Raw genomic sequence first — 24157 nt, forward strand, 5'->3', positions numbered from 1 at the left:
ACACGTTGCTAGGCGCTATTTGGTGATAAATAAGAATTTTTGCAGCGAAGATCGCTTACTGAAATCTGTTTATTTCCTCTGTGACTGGTTTCGACAGGGTCTAGATATAATAAACACATCCTCAGTTTTCTTTTCCATTCTTCTGTATATTATCCTTGTCAGCAACTTAGATGCATGAGCTTTTAAGCGGATTGTACGATAATTCTCGCACTTGTCGGCTCTTGCAATCTTCGAAATTGTGTGGATAAGGTTTCTCCGATGATGTATCGCCAGACTCGCAGATTCTACACACCAACGTGAATAGTCGTTGTGTTGCCACCTGCCCTAATAACATTACTGTGCATAAATCGTACACGTAACGAGAGCACACACCAGTTAGAGAACAAAGGGGACAGATTGGCTTGTCAGATACATAAAACCGAGCAGCACCACCAGTGTGTCTTGGAGTGGCGGCGATCCCGACCGTGGAGCATACGGTTGGTGCTATCGACTTTTTATTTGCTCTGTTTTATGTATCTGACAAGCCAGTCTGTCCCCTTTGTTCTCTAACTGGTGTGTGCTCTCGTTACGAGTGTGTGATTCATGTACAGCAACACTTTTTCCAGACTATCCGTAGATGACAGCTAGACTCTAAGGAAGTCGGTCACTGAGGAAATAATATTTCAACACCAGATCTTGGCTGCAAAATTTCGTATTTATCGCATAATTACGTTGGTTTTAATAGTTTCGTATTATTCACCAACTTCAGTAAAGGATTGAAATTGTGTTTAAAGTTTGTTGTAAATCGCTAACTGAGTACTTTCATTCTCAAACACTGGATGAATTTAGCTAGGATAATGTGCGCGCCATGATCTACTCTGCCTCAAGACATAAACACAGTTTTTGACTTTAATTATTTAGATAATTGTCTTAAACCTATAAGGTAAGATTATATCTCGTAAGCAGTAGATGATGCCATTTTAAATTTTTAAATTAGATCAGTAATTATATGAAATGCTGGAAATCAAATTTTTGTTGTTCCTGGAAGTAGGTAGATGGCCACCTGCAAGTGCGTGACCGATTTATCCGTTTAGTAATATACATGGTGTATTTTTTTTTCTTTTTATAAAGAACAATGCTCCTCATACCATATTATTTACAGTTTATCCACTTCAGAGGCATTTAATATGTAGGGCTACCAGCATTTAACTTCACATGTCAGTACATCGTTTCACAAGCTTTGTTCTCTGTTGCAGGTAAGACGCAGTTTTTCCGTGCCGAGGGCTGGTGAGTACAAACGAGGAAACGGCTTCAGAGGTGAAAGCGATAAAAGGTGGCGCTGGCCAGGTCATCGCTGTCGCTGGGAAGTGTTAAAAATCAAATTCTTGTTGCCCCTAGAGGAGTTTCGATGGGCAACCTGCAACACACATTTGTAATACACTTGTAGATGTCTTCTGTCCATGTCGAGACATAACGACAGTCAGATTTGTTTCTGCAGAGGGTCTGCCTTGAGCAAAACCCAGTTTTTATGTCTTCTTATATTTCCCAGATACGTTTCACTGAAATTTCAGAATCATAGGTGGGATTTCATTTTGTTTCTATAAAACAGGAAAAACGCTCTTTACTGTTTGTACATGTGTAAATTTGAGTTTTTAAGACAGTATTTACATATTAGTACTAAATGTCTTTTTCCAAAGCTGTTTCACAGAGGAAGATTGCACTTTAGTTCCTTTTCTAGATTGTCCCACAGATGACAAAATGGTAGATATCGAAATAGATGACAGAGGGATAGAAAAACAATTAAAATTGCTCAAAAAAGGAAAGGGCGCTGGACCTGATGGGACACCAGTTCGATTTTACACAGAGTATGCGAAGGAACTTGCTCCCCTTCTTGCAGCGGTGTACCGTAAGTCTCTAGAAGAGTGTAGCGTTCCAAAGGATTGGAAAAGGGCACAGGTCATTCCCGTTTTCAAGAAGGGACGTCGAACAGATGTGCAGAACTATAGACCTATATCTCTAACGTCGATCAGTAGTAGAATTTTGGAACACGTATTACGTTCGAGTATAATGACTTTTCTGGAAACTAGAAATCTACTCTGTAGGAATCAGCATGGGTTTCGAAAAAGACGATCGTGTGAAACCCAGCTCGTGCTATTCGTCCACGAGACTCAGACGGCCATAGACACGGTTTCCCAGGTAGATGCCGTGTTTCTAGACTTCCGCAAGGCGTTCGATACAGTTCCCCACAGTCGTTTAATGAACAAAGTAAGAGCATATGGATTATCAAACCAATTGTGCGATTGAAGAGTTCCTAGATAACAGAACGCAGCATGTCATTCTCAATGGAGAGAAGTCTTCCGAAGTAAGCGTGATTTCAGGTGTGCTGCAGGGGAGTGTCCTAGGACCGTTGGTATTCACAATATAGATAAATGACCTTGTGGATAACATCGGAAGTTCGCTGAGGCATTTTGCGAATGATGCTGTAGTAAATCGAGGGGTTGTAACAATGGAAAATTGTACTGAAATGCAGGAGGATCTGCAACGAAATGACGCATGGTGCAGGGAATGGCAATTGAATCTCAATGTAGACAAGTGTAATGTGCTGCGAATACATAGAGAGGAAGATCCTTTATCATTTAGCTACAATATAGCAGGTCAGCAACTGGAAGCAGTTAATTCCATAAATTATCTGGGAGTAGGCATTAGGAGTGATTTAAAATGGAATGACCATATAAAGTTGATCGTCGGTAAAGCAGATGCCAGACTGAGATTCATTGGAAGAATATCTAAGCAGTGGGCGAACAAGTGTCCTGTAAACAAAGGAAGTAGGTTACAGGACAAGTGTCCTGTAAACAAAGGAAGTAGGTTACAGGACACTTGTTCGCCCATTGCTTAGATATTGTTCACCAGTGTGGGATCCGTACCAGATAGGGTTGATAGAAGAGATAGAAAAGATCCAATGGAGAGCAGCGCGCTTCATTACAGGATCATTTAGTAATCACGAAAGCGTTACGGAGGTGATGGATAAACTCCAGTGGAAAACTCTGCAGGAGAGACGCTCAGTAGCTCGGTACGGGCTTTTGTTGAAGTTTCGAGAACATACCTTCACCGAGGAGTCAAGCAGTATATTGCCCCCTCCTGTGTATATCTAGTGGAGAGATCATGAGGATAAAATCAGAGAGATTAGAGCCCACACAGAGGCATACCGAATAGAAGGGATAACTGATAGAGGTACTGAAAGTACCGTCGGCCACACACCGTCAGGTGGCTGGTGGAGTATAGATGTAGGTGTAGGATTGAACAACAGGAGAAGTTTTGTATATATATGAGGAGTGATTGGAAAGTTTTAAGAATGGGCTTGTAATTGTACAATGGTGGTACTTACATGCTACTGCGATGCATCTCCTTCAAAATAGTCCCCTTCTGACTGAACACACCGACCCCAACGGTGTTTCCACTTTTGGAAACATTCCTGAAAATTTTCTTCCTGATGTGTGTTAAGGACATTCTCCGTAATTGCCTGGATGTCTTTAGTCAAGTCAAACTGCTTCCCCTTCAGTGAAAGTTTCAGTTTAGGAAACAGGTAGAAGTCTGAAGGGGCCAAATCAGGGGAATATCGTGGTTGCGGAAGCACAGGAATTTTGAATTTCGTTAAAAATTCAACAATGGAGAAGGCACGATGAGCCGGAGCATTGTCATGGTGTAGCACCCATCTCCTGCCTTTCCACAATGCAGACCTTTTCTTCTGCACCTTTTCTCGTGCAAACGCTCAAGGACACATTTGTAGTATTCTTGGCTAAATTTCTGTTCTCCAGAAGTAAATTCATGATGCACAATACCGGTAGAATTGAAAACAATCACCAATATTGTCTTCACGTTCGACCGACTTCGCCGTGCTTTTTCCGGTCGTGGTGAAACTGGAGTCTTCCACTTCGAAGACTGCACTTGGATTTCAGGATCATATCCATATACCCACGATTCGTCACCTGTAATTACCCTATTTAACAAATCAGGGTCATTTTTAGTCCGATTACTCAGTTCTTCGCACACTCCAAATCCGTAGTGTCTCTGGTCACTTGAAAACACTTTTTGTCAGTTAACACTGACTGAACTGCATAGAAACTTAAATTAAGTTCATCAGCAATCTCCCTAATTGTAAGTCTACGATCAGAGCACACTAAGTCGCGAACTTTCACAACATTTCCATTCGTTTGTGAGGCTGAAGGACGGTCGGACCGTGGTTAATCTTCAAATGATTCGCGGCCATTTTTAAATCTGTTGAACCTGACACAAACATTTGACTGGCTCATACAATTATTTCCAAAAGCTGTTTTTAATAATGGCTCTGAGCACTATGGGACTCAACTTCTGAGGTCATTAGTCCCCTAGAACTTAGAACTAGTTAAACCTAACTAACCTAAGGACATCACAAACATCCATGCCCGAGGCAGGATTCGAACCTGCGACCGTAGCGGTCTTGCGGTTCCAGACTGCAGCGCCTTTAGCCGCACGGCCAATTCGGCCGGCTGTTTTTAATAGTTCGTAAGTCTCAGAAGCTGATTTCCCGGTTTTAAAATAAAATTTCACACGAACTCGTTTCTCCGTTTTTACGTCCATTTTCACGCAGACAGAATCTGGCAACAAGCGCTAACCGACCTGCACTCAACCCGCTGTCACAACGAACTGAATAAAGGAAACGCAGTTCCCTGTCAGAGAGCGTTCAAGGACAAGGCAATTACTCACTCCCAACCCTCTGTGTACTTGACCGCCAAACCAGTAAGCAGTAACGGATCCATTCTTAAAGCTTTCCAATCAAACCGCGTACCTTGTTACCTTCTACTGTTGTTTTCCTGGATTTTTATGTTTTTTTATAGCTGTTGTGCCGGCCGAAGTGGCCGTGCGGTTAAAGGCGCTGCAGTCTGGAACCACAAGACCGCTACGGTCGCAGGTTCGAATCCAGCCTCGGGCATGGATGTTTGTGATGTCCTTAGGTTAGTTAGGTTTAACTAGTTCTAAGTTCTAGGGGACTAATGACCTCAGCAGTTGAGTCCCATAGTACTCAGAGCCATTTTATAGCTGTTGTTTTGTTTCACAGTTTGTCATCTGCAACCACAGATAACTTAATGCTCAACAGTTACTTCGAATAGGGATAACAATTTCGAAATCTCTACCAGTTTGCCCATTGTACTTCTGAGAACAGTCATTACAGGAAATAGGATAAACCTCTGTGTTCTTATGTGGGCTGCTGACTGACTACTCCCTGTGTCTATATTTGCCACTTGCATTCTGTGAGCCGTGGTTATTTACACCACTAACGGGTGGTAAACCAGAGAAAGTGACATAAATTTCTACTTGGTACCTTTACCCGTTCTTGAGAAAAAGCGTCTTTGCACTAGGACCGACAGACAGACAACAAAGTCATCCCGTAAGTATTCCGTTTTTACTGACCGATGTATGGTATCCTAAGAAAAGGATGGAATTAACTAAAACTAGGAGAATTCTCGTACATGTTCAGTGCCCACTAAGAGAACTCTACTCTAGGGCCCAGGACTGCCTGGCAATATTTACTGATTGTTGCCGGAATACAAACGTCTCAAAAATGAGACCTACAGGAAGTGCAAAATGGCTAAATAGAGATAGCTAGAAAACAAATGTAAGGATGTAGAGGCACATATCACTAGGGGTAAGATAGATACTGCCTACAGGAAAATTAAAGAGACCTTTGGAGAAGAGAGTACCACTTTTATGAATATAAAGAGCTCAGATGGAAAACCAGTTCTAACCAAAGAAGGGAAAGCGGAAACGTGGAAGGAGTACATAGGGGGTCCATAAAAGGGCGATGTACTGGAGGGCAACATTATGGAAATGGAAGAGGACGTAGATGAAGATGAAATGGGAGATATAATACTGCGTGAAGAATTTGACAGAGCACTGAAAGACCTAAGGCGAAACAAGGCCTCGGGGGTGAACAACATTCCATTAGAACTTCTGATAGCTTTGGGTGAGCTAGCCCTGACAAAACTCTACCATCTGGTGAGCAAGACGTATATAATCCCAATCCCAAATAAACCAGGTGTTGACAGGTCTGAAAGTTACCCAACTATCAGTTTAATAAGCCACGGCTGCAGAATACTGACACGAATTCTTTACAGACGAATGGAAAAACTGGTAGAAGCCGACCTCGGGGAAGATCAGTTTGGATTCCGTAGAAATGTTGGAACACGTGAGGCAATACTGGCCTTGCGACTTATCTTAAAAGATAGATTAAAGAAAAGCAAACCTACGTTTCTAGCATTTGTAGACTTTGAGAAAGGTTTTGACAATGTTGACTGGAATGCTCTATTTCAAATTCCAAAGGTAGCTGGGGCCAAATATAGGAAGCGAAAGGCTTTTTTTAATTTGTACAGAAACCAGATGGCAGTTATAAGAGTCGACTGCCATGAAAGGGAAGCAGTGGTTGGCAAGGGAGTGCGACAGGTTGTAGCCTATCCCTGATGTTATTCAATCTATCTATTGAGCAAGCAGTAAGGGAAAGAAAAGAAAAATTTGGAATAGGAATTAAAATCCAAGGAGAAGATATAAAGATTTTGAGGTTTGACGATGACATTGTAATTCTGTTAGATACAGTAAAAGACCTGGAAGAGCAGTTGAACGGAATGGACAGGTCTTGAAAGGAGGATATAATGTGAATATCAAAGCAAAACGAGATAATGGAATGTAGTCGAATTAAATCAGTAGACGCTGAGGGAATTGGATTAGGAGATGAGACATTTAAAGGAGTAGGTGAGTTTTTCTATTTGGGGCGCAAAATAACTGATGATGGTCGAAGTAGAGAGGGTATAAAATGTAGACTGGCAATGGCAAAGAAAGCGTATCTGAAGAAGAGAAATTTGTTAACATTGAGTATAGATTTAAGTGTCAGGAAGTCGTTTCTGAAAGTATTTGTATGGAGTGTAGCCATGTATGGAAGTGAAACATGGACGATAAATAGTTTGGACAAGAAGAGAATGGAAGCTTTCGAAATGTGGTGCTACAGAAGAATGCTGAAGATTAAATGAGTAAGTCATGTAACGAATGAGGAGGTACTGAACAGAATTGGGTAGAAGAGAAATTTGTGGCACAACTTGAATAGAAGAAGGGATCGGTTGGTAGGACATGTTCTGAGGCATCAAGGAATCACCAAGTCAGTATTGGAGGGTAAAACTCGTAGAGGGAGACCAAGAGATGAATACGCTAAGCAGATTCAGAAGGATGTAGGTGCAGTAGTTACTTGGAGATGAAGAAGCTTGCACAGGATAGAGTAGCATGGAGAGCTGCGTCAAACCAGTCTGCGGGCTGAAGACCACAACAACAACAACAACAATGGGTGCCGTAAAATGGGTGTTACACCACTTTGCTGATCCCCATTTGCGCAGAGACACATCGGGTTCCCTTTGTCGGATTCATGGGCATCGGTGCAAGTGTCTCTATTGCTGCACCTTCGTCTGTTGCCGTCTCTGGTCTTCCAGATCTGCTTGCTTAGGCAACGAAACCTGTCCTATTGGTTTTCTTGGTGAATTTTATTGTGGTCTCAAAGGTTATGTGCCTTGCATTGAAAGTGCGCGCTACATGAAGGGTGGTTCCACTACTAGCCAACAGAATAACGACAATCCGTTCTTCCTTCATTAGCAGCACTTCTTTCCATTTGGTTCACCTTCATGTAAACAAAAATGATATTGAAAATAGTTCCTGTAGTAGGTATAGATGTACTACCTAAAGCAACATATGAAAATTTTTGCCAGACCGAAACTCGAGCCCGAATTTCCCGCTTGTCGCGAATTTTAGTAACGGAAACTGTAGTTCGTCTTCATATATACATAAAGCGAAAATGACGACGACGGTGCATGAGTTCTCGATGTCTTGTTTCTAAAATTTTGGCGGGAATCACGCGATGTGCGAGTGCGTGCAATTAAATTAACAATCTACGAGAAGAAATAGACATATGCAAGTGTGGGTCGATCCAGTTAGCGTGCTCGGATAGCGTAAGTAGTAAGGCGACCGTCTGCGAGAAGCAGAAAATCCGGGTTCTAGTCCCGATCCGTCAGAAATATTTATATGTAGCTCTAGGTAGGACATCTATATCTATCAGAGTTAAGCTGAATTTCAGAATAATTTCCATTTGAAACTGTACTTCGTCATAAACTATAAATGAAAAGGGAAGATTAGTCACCGCTTTACACTTGTACCGAGACTTATGATTTACCCAGCAGTTGTAGGCTATTTTGCTCTCCAGTCAGTCCGTCATCGCCCACATCTTAATCTGTGCCGTCTGAAGATGGGATATCATTAGTGGTCTTTGGCGATGAAAGCACCTCCTGTCTGCACGTGAGTGAGGCATACATTAATTTTCTCGTCACAGACGCTATTCATGGTATTTTTGTTGACTTAAGAGATCTAGTGTCAAATTACAATGTCTTTGCTACTTACGGAGGGAAAAGTGATCAGGAAAGTTAAGAAAATTATTAACCTTTGATCGTCGGTTTTATAGCAGGAAACCGAATGTGGGGTTCCACCAGGCCAACACTCGAGTGGACAGAATTAGTATCTGTAATATTTCTTGGGAGATTAGAGTATTTGCTTCGGAAACGTTTCTGACGAACTACTGTGAAGTTATAACCCAATCTGAATCATTTTATGCATCACATACGTCCTGTCGTAAGAAATACTGAATCTTTCGAAACGATTACTCCGATTTTACACCATAATCACTTCTACATGAATTTAGATAAAAACGTAGAAGGAATGTTAACTTAGGCATCGCGACTAATAGATTACCTCAGTGCCAGCTGTAAGTTGCCGCTACATGTTGCTGCCGGTAGATGTCTCCCTAGAGTGACTCGCTCGCGCTCTCATTCATTGTCCAACGTCCGTCGAGTAGAGGGGGCGGTAACACAGCAATAAAAGAGTTCTTGCATTCTTGTTTGGTTTTGTTCCACGGGCAATAAGCGTGCTTGCCTTTCGTCTCCTAATGCTGGATAGCCTGCTCCCTAAGCAAAGATTGCCAGACAAGTACATTTGTTTTTTATATATATTTTTTTAAGCGTTTGGCTGAACAGCGAAATGTTTCACCACTAACAGCCCATCCCACATCTGTATAGGACAATTGGGATGAAATAACAATAAAGAAAAAAACTTCAAACTGCGTCAGCAACACAAACACCAGACATGGTCGCACCATCCCCTGATGAAGATGACGACATCGACATACTCGGTGAGAATAAAAACCTCGTAAGCAATCTTCTTGAGACAATAGCCCATGGACCTGCATTAAGCAGTTCAAAGGGACAACAGGGAAGGCAATATCTTATCAGTTTATCAACTTGGATAATGGAAAAATAATACATGGCAGCATAAATGTCTGCATGCACGTTCATGGCCTTACCTCAGAAATAGACTAATAACACTAGCAACTCTCCGCGAATTCCCAAGGGTAGCGCTATGTACCTACGGCCAGATGACTCGTGTGGCGTAACGGTAATTTTGTTTAGGGGCCACTGCCCAGAATTAGGATCAAAATTCAAAGAACAACCCTAGGTAACTAAACGTTAACCACAAATTCTAGTTGTAGTGCAACTGAAACGATTTAAGTAGTGCGCGTCATCATCGTAGTTGAGCCAATATGCATGAAATATTTAATAGTTAGATACAAAAAAATTTCTCGTGAATGTCTATTAGTGCAAACGATATCAATACTCCTACAGTAATTTCTGAGATTAGCGTTCACCTATAAATAGAAAAACTCGGTGGGGAACTTTAACTTATATGTATAGATGAAGAACGCACGTGTAGATCCCATTACTAATAATTACGTGTGCTTCAGTGACCCGATACAAGCTTTTCAATTGGCCGCCACTTGGACGACTTGCGTCTCCCTAACCTATCCCATTTATGCAACCAGGTAAAGAGGGCCTGCAGTTTAACATGGTATCCCAACCACATGTCGTTTCTGGCGAGTCTCCAAATCATTGAAAGGTGGGTCCTAGGTTAAAAGATCCAACCAGAATTCTATCCGGCGATATTTTAGTTTTCAAGTACGCGTATCACCATGACCACCATAGCTTCTGGTCTTGCGTCACTGCTCTCTAGTGACTGTTTACTTTCCTGTATTTCCCGCCAGATACCGCATTTGTATAAACAGCTTTTAGCTCCCTTCATTGCCGCGAGATCTTACTCCAAACGCCAGTTAAACATGGAACAGATAACAATACACATACTACATACTCATCATTGCTTAGTGCTAGCAAATTATATGCATAAGCCTTCTTAATGAACCAATTAGCGAAGAACATATCAAAATACCTACAGTAGTTCCTGAGATTATGCTGAACATACGCACAGAAACTGCATAGGGGTGACTTTAATTTATTATGCGTATAAATAAAAGGTGTAAAGGTAGATAGTCATGAGAACCGGCGATTCTTTGTCACTATCAGCAATAGCACCTGTAGATGTGCCCCAAGGCTCCGTCCTCCCTCCCCTCCTTCACCCCCACTAAACTGCTGATATGTCCCAACCACCCCCGCCTGTCCACTAGTAGAAAAAAAAGAGGGGGAAGCTCCTGCACCTTCTATCTTCCTGACTGTCACCTTGATAAAAAAAAAAAATGTGTGTGAAATCTTGTGGGACTTAACTGCTAAGGTCATCATTCCCTAAGCTTACACACTACTTAACCTTAATTATCCTAAGGACAAATACACACACCCATGCCCGAGGGAGGACTCGAACCTCCGCCGGGACCAGCCGCATAGTCCATGACTGCAGCGCCTGAGACCGCTCGGCTAATCCGGTGCGGCTGTGTCACCTTGATATTTACGACCATTCTTTCAAGCTAACTAATACACTAAAATACCTTGGACTAACCCTCAGCTGGCAACAAACATGGAAACTTCGCCTACTAACCATGTAACCATCCAGCAGAAAGCCCTAGACTAAAACTACTAACAGACTGAACTCGGAGATCGCACCCCTCCACCGTCCTCCGCATTACAAAACCTTAATCTGATTCTTCCTTTCCTATGCCAATGTTTCATGGATATTTTCCCCAAATCCTTGAACGTCGAGCTCTCCGTCTGCTTTCTGTTTCCATTTACCTTCCCCCAGGTGGATCCTCATATTATTTATCAAACTCCCATCCCTCCTCAGCCTCCCTACCTCCTATACTATCGACAAACTAGGTTCCGCTAACATAATTTTTTCCCTCTGATCACCAACCCTTGATTGGTGCCGCACTTTTACAAACACATCCCATCATCCCTGTGACCGCACAAGCACGCCGTATCCTAACGCAACGCAGCTTCAACTGACTCCCTCTCCCTAGCAATGAAATTCGTCTCCATATTTTATCCGTTCTACCAACCATACGTATTCCCCAGCTATTCCACTCCAAATCAGGGGTCGCGCCTCCTATTTCTCTCCATCACTCCTCACTCTCTGGAACCGCAAGACCGCTACGGTCGCAGGTTCGAATCCTGCCTCGGGCATGGATGTTTGTGATGTCCTTAGGTTAGTTAGGTTTAACTAGTTCTAAGTTCTAGGGGACTAACGACCTCAGCAGTTGAGTCTCATAGTGCTCAGAGCCATTTGAACTCCTCACTCCTTCTCTTCTTCATTTTAAGGCCCTGCCCATACACAAAACTCCTCCTTACCTGACTTCCCACTATCGACTTCAGCGCATGCCTTCATTGCCGTTTTTCCTACCCAACTGACTTCCATATTTTTCCACCCAACCCATCATCCCTATAGAACCCATTTTCCCCACATTCTTTTCTACAAGTGCATGTCCACCAGATTTTAAGTGAAAGTGCGATGCTGTTGTCTTAAAAACATGTCACCATATCTTCGATGTGTTTTTAAATGTACACATTTTTCTTTTTTCTCTCTCACTTATTCGTTAATTAAAATCAACAAAGTGTCTTAATATGTTTGATATAAATCCCAAATAATTAATCCGTCAATAGTTTCTTAAACCATGTGTAAGCTTTTCATCTTTTAACATTTGCTTTCGCATTTGTTCATATTTTAAATTTTAAAAGCTCTTGGTTGAAGATGTTGTACCGCTGACAGCACATCCCCCACACACGTGGGGCGAGTGTAATTAAATGTCAGTCAGGAAGAAAAAAATAGTCACGGGATGAAATACAAAATGAAATAAAAAACAGATGAAAGACGTGCTAAAAGTTATTCCTTGGCATATGTGGTCAACTGACCAGCAATAAAAACAGGGAAAGAGCCAGAGACTACGAGAACAAGTGAAAGTTCATAACAGAATGTGAAGAGTTTGACTGTCGTCTAGATGTTTATCGCTCATCGCGTGGATAGAGGCGCGTGGGGGTCATAACGACGTATCACCTCGCCCTACCCCCTCCCCCCCCCCCCCCTTGCCGTTCTCCCAGCCCCCAAAACATTTAAGTAAATACATTTATATTTGCACGCATACAAACGTCCAAACTCCTCAGTTAATTTTCGAAGAAAACGTAGCATCAAAAATAAGGGTCTCGAAAATGACACGGAATTCTAAAAAATTCCAAGCTTCTTTCCAGTTTTTTGACCACTTGGATGGGCTTACGATTAGAGTGTCCACTGGAAGAAATGCTAAACCACAAGAAGCTGAGTAAGGCTGGACAGAAAAGGACAGTGTCTCTTCCCACTAATAAAAAAAATACAGAAAGGCCGACTTCCGGGGAGCGAGAGTGACCGACAAAAAAGAGCACTCCCCTCATTTACACACTCGTATAGTGATATTCTGCAGACCTTTCATCATAATCTTATTGCTAACTGAAATATTGATAACAGAGAATGCACGTGTTGATTTTAACCTTTTTTATTTTGATGTGAAGATTTTTGACTATTGTAACACTTAAGGCCAGGTTCTCATTCAAAATGATCGAAAATTTGATTTTTATTGCATTTTTTTAAAGGTTTGTGTGTCTAGATTGTTGGGACGAAAAGGTTTATTTTAAATCCTTGCGTTGCAAACGTTTCTACAGCCCATTGTTGGAAGCAGTATCATGGCCACCGTAGGATATTCTCAGCCGAAGACGCCCTGATCAGGTAGAAAACTTGTCGTGCCGTGATGCACGTTCACGAAATGATTTATGTTGCACTACACATGCAAACATGCCGAACGTAGCATATCCAGCTCAGCCAGATCGGATTTTTTCGCCAAGAATAACAGGCGAATTGCTCTATTGGAAGAATTCAAGCTAAAGGAAGACTAGATATACGGACCTGGAATTGCAGATCAGACGTAAGTAACGAAAAACCTTTTTTGGTCAAATTTTTGTCACAATTGGTCCAAACGTAATCTTTGTTCCACCATATTGGATTAGACAACTTCAGATTTGTGTTAAACGACTTCAAAAATATTTAATAACATGTAGTTTTTATGCAAATTGAACTAATATACATATAAAAGTATATACATATAAACTTTAAACAGGTTTTTATTGAAAAATTATTTTTCAAAACTGCGTGCCGCATAAAATAAAAACGATTCAGCCTATTAACTTCTACCTTTGACCCTCGAAAAGTAGTATTAACTATTTTTTGTAAAGCCATAAAGAGTGAAAAAAAAAATGGAACTCACAGTTCGAGCAGGCACCTTATCGTTAAATTGAAGGTTATTTCATTGAGGTTAGGTATAAGCTCCATAAAATTAAATTAGTATCGACTGGTTTTATCCATTTTTGATTTCAGATAACTCCTGAGAAGATACACTGCACGCAGTCTTCCTTCTTCAAACTCGCTGGCCCTTGATCAAACAACAATTACGGATGCCATTCTTTTCTTCTTTTTTAATTGAAAATCTCATACAAAGTTCAAAGTATCCTTTGCATGTCTTTTCAGTGTCTCAAAAAAAAAATTCGAAACTTTACCTATATTTTGCTCATTAGAATGAGATCCTGGGCTTAAATCAACTGCATGTGGAAAATTATTAATCATGGGCTACAAACTACCACTGATGCAATAATATCGGAAGAACATTCGGGCTTCAGAAAGGGACGTTCGCGCTTAAAAACGCATTGAGCATTTTCTGATTTTGAGAAAGCCTTTGCTAAGGTAAAAAGACCTCTTTTGTGAAAATTACTGCAAATAAAAGATTTTCGTAAATATGTTAGTAATACAACAAAGAACCTACATGTAAATACAAAAGAAGTTATAAGTTGAGGTTCGAAAATGTTAGATGAAACTTTGATAAATCCAGCTGTTAGACAAGGGTGCAGCCTATCACCCACTGTATTGCTTCAAGGGCAGTGCCACTCGCTTTGCCGTATATGAAGTGCATGTCAGCGTACTCTTCATTGGTGTAACCTCTGTCCATGATGCTTTCTCGTTCGTAACTGATTGTGAGGCCGCTACGGCAGTGTGCACGCAGCGGGAAAGGGAAGTAGTTGCGCAAGCATAAACAAACGGATAGCCGATCCAAAACCTTGAGATACCAATGTAAATACTGTGGTATCCAGGAACGTTTATAACTGGTTCCCAGTTCGAATTAATGCGATACCTCGGCAACGGTTAATTTGCGAACCCATGTTTGTTTGAGATTTTTAGCTATTTTTGGCCTGTACTTTCCATGTCTGAATTACTGACCATCATCCTTAACTTTGAGAATGCTGATATCCTCAATTTAGACAGAAACGTACAGCACTAAACGTATTCAAATCATCTTAGCACCATGGTTGTTATCTGTCCTTTACATATACTTTATACGCTGAAGAGCCAAAGAAACTGGTACGCCTGCCTAATATCGCGTAGGGCCCCAGCGAGGACGCAAAGTGCCACAACACAACGTGGCATGCACTCGACTAATGTCTGAAGTAGAGCTGGAAAGAGTTGACACCATGAATCCGTAAGAGTACGAGAGGGTGGAGATCAATTCCGAACAGCACGTTGCAAGGCATCCCGGATATGATCAATAATGTTCATGTCTGGGGAGTTTGGTCCCCAGAGGAAGTGTTTAAACTCAAAAGGGTATTCCTGGAGCCTCTCTGTAGCAATTCTGGACATGTGGGGTGTCGCATTGTCCTGCTGGAGCTGCGCAAGGCCGTCTGAATGCACAATGAACATGAATGGATGCAGGTGATAGGACAGGATGCTTACGTATGCGTCACCTGTCAGAGTCGTATCTAGACGTGTCAGGGGTCCCATATCACTACAACTGCACGCCCCAAACCATTACAGAGTCTCCACCAGCTCGAACAGTCCCCTGCTGACAAAAAAAATGGTTCAGATGGCTCTGAGCACTATGGGACTTAACTTCTGAGGTCATCAGTCCCCTAGAACTTAGAACTGCTTAAACCTAACTAACCTAAGGACATCACACACATCCATGCCAGAGGCAGGATTCGAACCTGCGACCGTAGCGGTCGCGCGGTTCCAGACTGTAGCGCCTAGAACCGATCGGCCACCCCGGCCGGCCCCTCTTGACATTCAGGGTCTATGGATTCATGATTCTCCACACCCGTAAACGTCCATCCGCTCGGTATAATTTGAAATAAGACTCGTCGGACCAGACAACATTTTTCCAGTCATCAACTGTCCAATGTCGGTGTTGACGGACCCGGGCGAGGCGTAAGGCTTTTTGTCGTGCAAGGGTACACGAGTGGACCTTCGGCTCGGAAAGCCCATATCACTGATGTTTCGGTGAATGGTTAGGACGCTGACAGTTGTTGATGACCCAGCATTAAAATCTGCAGCAATTTGCGGAAGGGTTACATTTCTGTCACGTTGAACAATTATCTTCAGTCATCGTTGGTCACGTTCTTGCAGGATCTTTTTCCGGCCGCAGCGGTCGGAGATTTGATGTTTCATCGAATTCCTGATATTCACGGTACACTCGTGAAATGGTCGTACGGCAAAATACCCGCTTCATCGCTACCTCGGAGATGCTGTGTCCCATCGCTCGTGCGCCGACTATAATATCACGTTCAAACTCACTTAAATCTTGATAACGTTCCATTGTAGCAGCAGTAACTGATTTAAAAACTTCACCAGACACTTGTCTTATACAGACGTTGCCGATCGCAGCGCCGTATTCTGCCTGTTTACATATCTCTGTACTTGAATAAGCATGCCTATACCAGGTTCTTTGGCTCTTCAGTGTATCTCCTTATACACTGTAAAACGCAACTAATTTGAGTTCACTTGTAGGCCTTATTTGAGTTGCCGTAGTCTATCAGACAGCGGACAGGGAGTGAAACTGCAGCAGTGTATGTGACGTGGCACCGTTGCGACCAGCGTGCTGGGTGGCCCACTGGCGTATGACCCGTGGAATGCAATAAAGCGGCATAGCTGGGCCGTCGGCCGGCTAGTGGCTGGTCGAGAGCGCGCGTCCGCGGCGGTATCGGATGCGAGGCTCTGATTGTGTCGGCACGCCGCGGGCTGAACACGGGTCCCCAGAGGGAGACGCTGGGGCACTTCCGCGAACGGCAGCGCCTTAGAATGCACAGTTCGCGACCACCTAATCAACTGCTTAACTACAAACAACCTTTGAGGCGAGGACCAACATTCTTCCGGAAACATCGTTGTACAACGTCGCCTTTAAAAACAGTAATCGACAACCTGAAGTCAAACATGATAAGACAAGTAGCGACTGTCATGTCATATTTATATTTTAACAAAGGTATGACCCGGTTGACTTTGATATTTTAATTGCCAAATATAGCAGCAACATAGCTGCGTCATGAAGTAACACTGGAGGTATATGACCAGGTTGAAAAATATGTCGAGTCTGCAATATGCTGAATAGGCCCCTGAGGAACAAGTCATTGACTGGATGCCATAGACTGTTATTATTGTAATATTTTTTTTTATTTGTACCCATGGTCTAGTGGTAGTAATCAAAACCTACACGATCCTGGGTGCAAACAACTTCACTTTTTAAATTTTGAAAAAAAGTCATCGGCAATGGCGGCCGAATACTTCCTGCGTAAGAGGTCACCCTCATTCTGTCAACGGCTTTGTGAAAGACGGCCGAGGAGTGGACAGAGGTTCAGGGCACTCTCTTGTCCTTGGAGTGGGAAACTGCCCCTAAAAGGCGGAAGAATCAGCAATGATCAATAGCATGAGGATGCAGAAGACAATGGAAACCTCTGTATTAAAGATACATAACGTATTTCGACAGGACATGTAGCCTGAACCTGAAAAAGTGTCGTGATGATCTCTCCAGTGTGAAAAGATTGCGGACTTGTCCCCCATTTGGATCTCCGGCAGGGGACTACCAAGGGGAGGTGACGATTAGAAAAAGCTGGAATAACCAACGAAAGGATAAAGTTCTGCCAGTCGGTCCGTGGAATGTCAAAAGGGAAGCTAGAAAACCTAAAAGGGAAATGCTAAGGCCCACTCTAGATACAATAGACGTTCTTGAAGTGGAAGGAAGACAAGATTTTCTTGACAGACGATTATAGGATAATATTAGCAGCAGCAGAAAAAGGTAAAAGTTCAGTGATACGGTTGTTCTCATCAAAATCGAGTACAAACCAACAGCGACAACAATACTTCAGGTATACATGCGAACATAACAAGCAGAAGATGAAGAGATAGAAAAAAATATGAGGATACTGAACGGGTAATTCAGAACGTAAAAGGAGATATAAATAGTCAGGGGGGGGGGGGAATTAGAATGTGGTTGTAGGGGAAGGAGTAGAATAAAGGGAGAATATGGGTTTGGTAGTGCGGTTGAGAGAGGAGAAAGAGCAATCAATTCTGCAATACATTTCATTTAGAAATAGGGAATACTCTGCTCAAGATGAGGAGGTATACTTGGAAAAGGCCGGGTGATACCGGAAAATTCAGTTAGATTACTCATGGTCAGGCAGAGATTCTGAAATCAGATACTGGATTATAAGGCGTACCCAAATGGGTATAGACTCAGACCACAATTTAGTAATGATAAAGAATAGGCTGAAGTTTCAGAGATTAGTCAGGAAGAAGTGGAATACGGAAGTATTGCGGAATGAAGAGATGTGCTTGAATTTCTCTGAGGATATAGATAGTGCGGTTATGAATATCTCAGCAGGCGATTCTCTAAAAAGGGTTCTCACAGACATTCGAGAGATAAATGTAGGTATAAGGAATGTAACTGAAAACAAACCATGGGTAACTGAAGAAACTCTTCAGTCGATCAACGAAAGAGGGAAGCAAAAAAATGCTCCGTGAAATTCAGCAATACGGAAATATAAATCACTAAGAAGTGAAATAAATAGGAAGTTCAGGGAAGCGAAGGCGAAACGGCTACATGAAAAATGTGGAGAAATGGAAAAAGAAATGACTCTCAGAAGGATTGACTTAGCACGTAGAAAAGTCAAAACAACCTTCATTAAAGTTAAAAGTAAGGGCGGCAACATTAAGAGTGCATTAGGAATTCCACTGTTAAATGTAAAAGAGAGAGCTCATACGTGGAAATAGTACTTCAAATGCATCTATGAGTTGGAGGATTTATCTAATAGGTGATAGAAGAAAAATAGGAGTCGATAGGAAAGAGATAGGGGATCCAGTATGAGAACAGAATTTAGAAGAACTTTGAGGGGCTTAAAATCAAATAAGGTCGTATGGACAGATAATATTCCATAAGAATTTTTCAAACCATACAGGGATGCGGCAACAAAATGTTTATTTACGTTGGTGTGTAAAACGTATGAGACTGACGACGTAGCATCTGACTTTCGGAAAAATATCATCCACGCATTTCCCAAGATTGCCAGAGGTGACAAGTGCGAGAATTATCGTACAATCAGCTAATAGTTCGTGCATGCAAACCGCTAAAAAGAATAATACGCAGAAGAATGGAAAACAAAACTGCGGACCTGTTAGATGACGACAGATAAAGGCACCAGAGAGGCAATCTGACGTTGTGGAAGCAGAACTGAAGAAAAATGAAGACACGTTTCATAGGCTCGGTTTACCTGGAAGAAGCGTTCGACAGCGTAAAATGGTGCAGGATATGCGGATTCTCAAAAATATAAGGCTTAGCTTTAGCGAAAGGCGGGTAACATACAGTATATACAAGAAACAGGAGGAAACGATAAGAGTGGACCAAGAACTAAGTGGTCGGATTAGAAAGGACAAGGATGTAGTCTTTCGGCCCTGTTGTTGAATCTATGTGTCGAAGAATCAGTGACGGAAACAAAAGAAAGACTCAATAGTGGAGTAATCAAAGTGAAACGTTATCATTCATAAAATTCAGCGATGACATTGCTGTTCTCAGTGAAAGTGAAGAAGAATTGCAGTATGTGTGGAATGTAATGAACAGCCTAATGAGTACAAAATGTGAATTGAGAGTAAATCTAAGAAAGGCAAAAGTAGTGAGAAATAGCAGCAATGAGGACAGCGAGAAACTTACCACCAGGATTGGTGATCGCAAAGAAGATACAAAGTTAAGGAATTCTGTCATATAGACAGAAAATCAACCCATGACGGACGGAGCAAGGAGGACATAAAAAGCAGACTAGCAATGGCAAAAAGGCCATTCCTGGTCAAGAGAAGTCTTTTCGTGTCAAATATAGGCCTTAATTTGTGGCAGACATTTCCGAGGATGTACGTTTGGAGCACAGCATTGGGTGGTAGTGGGAAGGGACTTAGGGAATCGGAATAGAAGAGAACAAAAGCATCTGAGATGTTATGCTGCAAAAGACTGTTGAAAATTAGGTGAATTAATAAGGTAAGGAATGAGGTGGTTCTCCGGAGAATCGGCAAGGAAAGGAGTATACTGAAAACGCTGACGAGAAGAAGGAACAGGACGATAGGACATCTATTAAGGTATCAGGGAATGACTTCCATGGTACTAGAGGGTGACGTAGAGCAAGTCAGTACCTGGGATACGTACAGCAAATAATTTAGGACGTAGGTTGCAAGTGCTACTCTGAGATGAAAAAGTTGACACAGGAGAGGAATTCTTGGTGGGTCACATAAAACCAGTCAGAAGACTGGTGACTCAAAAGCTTTTCGGGCATTGCCATCTTCAGATTTCCTGGGACATAATGTTGCACATAGATACAAAAGTTACATGTAGTAACGATCTACTTATGGTCGCTCTACTAAAACATATAACTTTTGTATCTATGTCGAACATGATTTTCCAGGAATATGACGATGGCAACATCCAAATCGCGTAATATCGGAGTAATAAAGTTAGCATGCTTAAAGTCAGTTACGTTTTCCTCAGCGACCTAATCAGTAGTTAGGAAACTGCACATATTTTTAAACATAGCAGCAAAATATACATCGTGTGGCAAGAAAGATAAAGCATCTAGAAGGGGAAGGAGGAAATGAAATGAAACTTCGCGAGTTGAAAGGGTATGTGAGGTTACTGATTATAAAATCAAGTCAAATTGACTAAGAACATCGCAGTAAGACCAATGTGACCTTGCATCCGTCTGGTCTGGTTGCATGCTCTGATTCTGTTGGGAGGGGTGCCAAGAAGCCGTGGTACCCTCTCCTCAGGAAAGCTGACCCACAGCTGCTGCAGCTGGTCCTCAGCATCCTTGGTATTGGCCCTGAGGAGGCATTGACGTCCAAATTGATCCCATACACGCTCTATAGGAGACAGATCTGGTGACACTGTTCCGGATGGGAGCACTTCAGCATCAGCATTGGACGAGCATTTGCCTCTTGAAAACTGGTACCACGATAATATCGCATAAGAGATAACACTCTAGGCCGCTGGATGTACATGACGTACCTTTGCACCGTCAGAGGGGCCTCAGTTACTACCAGGTGACTTTAATCTATACTCAACGGCTACCCAGTAGGGTCGTTGATAAAATATCGCTATATCGACATTTTTCCATAAACTGTCGCTATATATCTTCGATGTTTCTCCACGAAGTATATCGATATACCCATACCGAAATGGCAATGACAAGTGTCGATATTTTTATTTTATATTAGAGTTTTCTCGCAATTTTCGGTAAACGTTTTAAATTTCTCTTTTTTAAATTACAATAGAACATAATTTTAGCAGGAGTCTTACTACCTTTAGAGCTCTCACCGCATCCAGTCTTCCTCTTTGACTGTGTGAAGCAAGTATAACTGAAAAGTTTGTGTTCTGTCTTACGGCAGGTCTTGTCATGGGGGAGGCCTCGTCAGGGAGGTCCACCGCATGGGAAGTGATTCCAGTGGTGGTTTCCCATTGCCTTCCACTGATGATAATGAAATGATAATGAGGACAACACAATACCCAGTCACTGAGCGGAGAAAATCTACGACCCAGCCGGGAATCGAACCCGGGCCCCATGGCGCGACAAGCCGCCGCGCCAACCACACGGACGAAGCAAATATAGGTGGCACAAAAGTAGTAGTCCGATTGCACTGGGAGACGGCGGTGTGAATGGAATAATAAGATTTCCTATGTGAAGAAATAGCATACCAGTTGTGCTATTTCTTCACTTCGGTATTCTTCAAAAACAGTTGCTGGAAATGATCAACAACAATCTAAATGACGAGATTGGTCTTTGTCGTGGGCGGAGACGTGTGAGGGGAAATGCTGACGCAATCGGCACTCGGCGCTACCAACAGAAACTGCAACGTTCGACTTCACCACGCAATTTTGACACTACAACAGGGAAGTCGACATGGAGCGTTCAGAACAAATCCGACATGTGACGAAACCGAACGACGGACCCATCGGACACCTTTTATTGTGCCACTTACATGCAGTAGTTATCGCCAAGCGTGAACGCATCGTTTTCCTTTCAATTCTGACTCCAAGAGAGGAAGCAGGATGCTAGCTTGTTGATGTACAGAATATCTAATAATAAATCAATACTTAAATATACAGTTCAAAAAGCAGCAGTATATTTACAATGTGCAGTCGATACTTTTATAGGCCGTTACATCGATATTTTATCGATCCATTCATCGGTATATAGATATTTATTCTCCGTGTATCAAGTGCCGATAGCGATATATTTTTATGCATCGATATATCGGAATCCCGATGTTTTTAAAAATATCAACATTCCTACTCCCCACACCCAGAAGACAGGAGTAACACCACTGTGCCAATCTAAAACGTAGGGAGAATGGTCTCTCTTTCCAGGTCACCCCCATACTAGCCGACAACGACCATCTGGGATATCGGAGAATCGTGATTCTCCACAGAACACAGTACGTTTCCATTCATCAGCATTTCTTACTACCAGGTAGAGGCACCACTCCAAACGTAGCTATTTGTATTTAACTGTTAACACTTGCCTACACGCTGGACGGTATTTCCCTAGCCAGGCTGCTGCTAGTCTCCAACCGACTGTGCGACATGACACAGAGTCCACAGCAGGGAGTACATCACTTGTTCTCGGATGGATGGCAAATGTGAAAGGGGTATGATGTGTGTGGTGCGCAATGCGGCTGTCCTATTTTGTGGTAGTTAGACTTGATCGACCTGTAACTTGACGACAGGTATGCCTGGCTTCACGTTCCCAAGCAGTCCAACAACTGGACACAGTCATGTCTGAATCTGCACAAACCTGGATATTGCGGTGTTCGACCACCCTACCCAGTGCAGACACACAATGACGTCCCTCTCTCTCAAACTCTTTCAGGTATTGATAACGCTATCTCACACGAGTAGTCGGTATCTCCGCGTCCATTACTCAATATCTGACGAGGTTAACCCCTCTTGTATATCGTACCAGGCCTGGACACAACGCAAAAGCCAACAACACAAATGCAGTCTAGTGACCATTTTACAGTCACAGATAGCTGCAACGCTAATCGTTCACAGAACCGCCGATTATGTGTGCTTGTACCTCATACACTGTCATCCGACCATGTTTTCTGAATGCTTCGCTTTTATGTCAGCAATATATCTATTGCCAGCGGTACCCCATATTTGAAGAAGATCATACAATGAAGAGCGAGAGAAACCGATGCATCTGCCTAATATCGCCTAGGCCACCCGCAAGCACGCAGAAGTCCCGCAACACGACGTAGCATAGACTAATGTCTGAAATCGTGCTGGAAGGAACTGACACCATGACTCCTGCAGGGTTGTCCATAAATCCATAAGAGTACGACGGGGATGGAGATCTCTACTGAACAACACGTCGCACGGCATCCTAGATATGCTCAGTATCGTTCACGTTTGGAGAGTCTGGTGGCGGGCGGAAGTGTTTAAAATCAAAAGAATATTCCTGGAACCTATTTGTAGCAATTCTGGACGTGTGGGGAGTCGCATTGTCCTGTGGAATTGCCCAAGTCCGCCGGAATGCACAATGGACATGAATGGATGCAGGTGATCGGACAGTATGTTTACGTACGTGTCACCTGTCAGAGTCGTATCTAGACGTACCAGTGGTGCATATCACTCCAACTGCACGCGCCCCACACCATTACAGAGCCTCCACCATCTGTTCGATATAATTTGAAACGAGACTCGTCCAACCAGACAATATGTTTCCAGTATCAACAGTCAAATGTCAATGTTGACGGGCCCAGACGAGGCGTAAAGCCTTGTGTCGTGCAGCCAGCAAGGGTACACGAGTGGACCTTCGCTCCGAAAGCTCATATCGACGATATTTCGTTGAATGGTTCGCGAACTGACACTTGTTGGTGACCCAACATTGAAATCTGCAGCAATCTGAAGAAGGACTGCACTTCTGTCACGTTGAATGATTCTCTTCAGTCGTCGTTGGTCCCGTTCTTGTACGATCTTTTCCAGGCCGCAGTGATGTCGGAGATTTGATGTTTTGCCAGATTCCTGATGTTCACGGTACACTCGTGAAACTGTCGTAAGGGAAAATCCCCACTTCATCATTACGTCGGAGATGCTATATCTCATCGCTCGTGCACCGATTGTAACACCACGTTCAAATGTGCTTAAAACTCGGTAACATGCCATTGTAGCAGCAGTAACTGATCAACAACTGCGTCGGACACTTGTCTTACATTGGCGATGCCGACCGCAGCGCCGTATTCTGCGTATATACACTCCTGGAAATGGAAAAAAGAACACATTGACACCGGTGTGTCAGACCCACCATACTTGCTCCGGACACTGCGAGAGGGCTGTACAAGCAATGATCACACGCACGGCACAGCGGACACACCAGGAACCGCGGTGTTGGCCGTCGAATGGCGCTAGCTGCGCAGCATTTGTGCACCGCCGCCGTCAGTGTCAGCCAGTTTGCCGTGGCATACGGAG

The sequence above is a fragment of the Schistocerca piceifrons genome, chromosome 2 (genome assembly GCF_021461385.2).
Source record: "Schistocerca piceifrons isolate TAMUIC-IGC-003096 chromosome 2, iqSchPice1.1, whole genome shotgun sequence".
NCBI lineage: Eukaryota > Metazoa > Arthropoda > Insecta > Orthoptera > Acrididae > Schistocerca > Schistocerca piceifrons.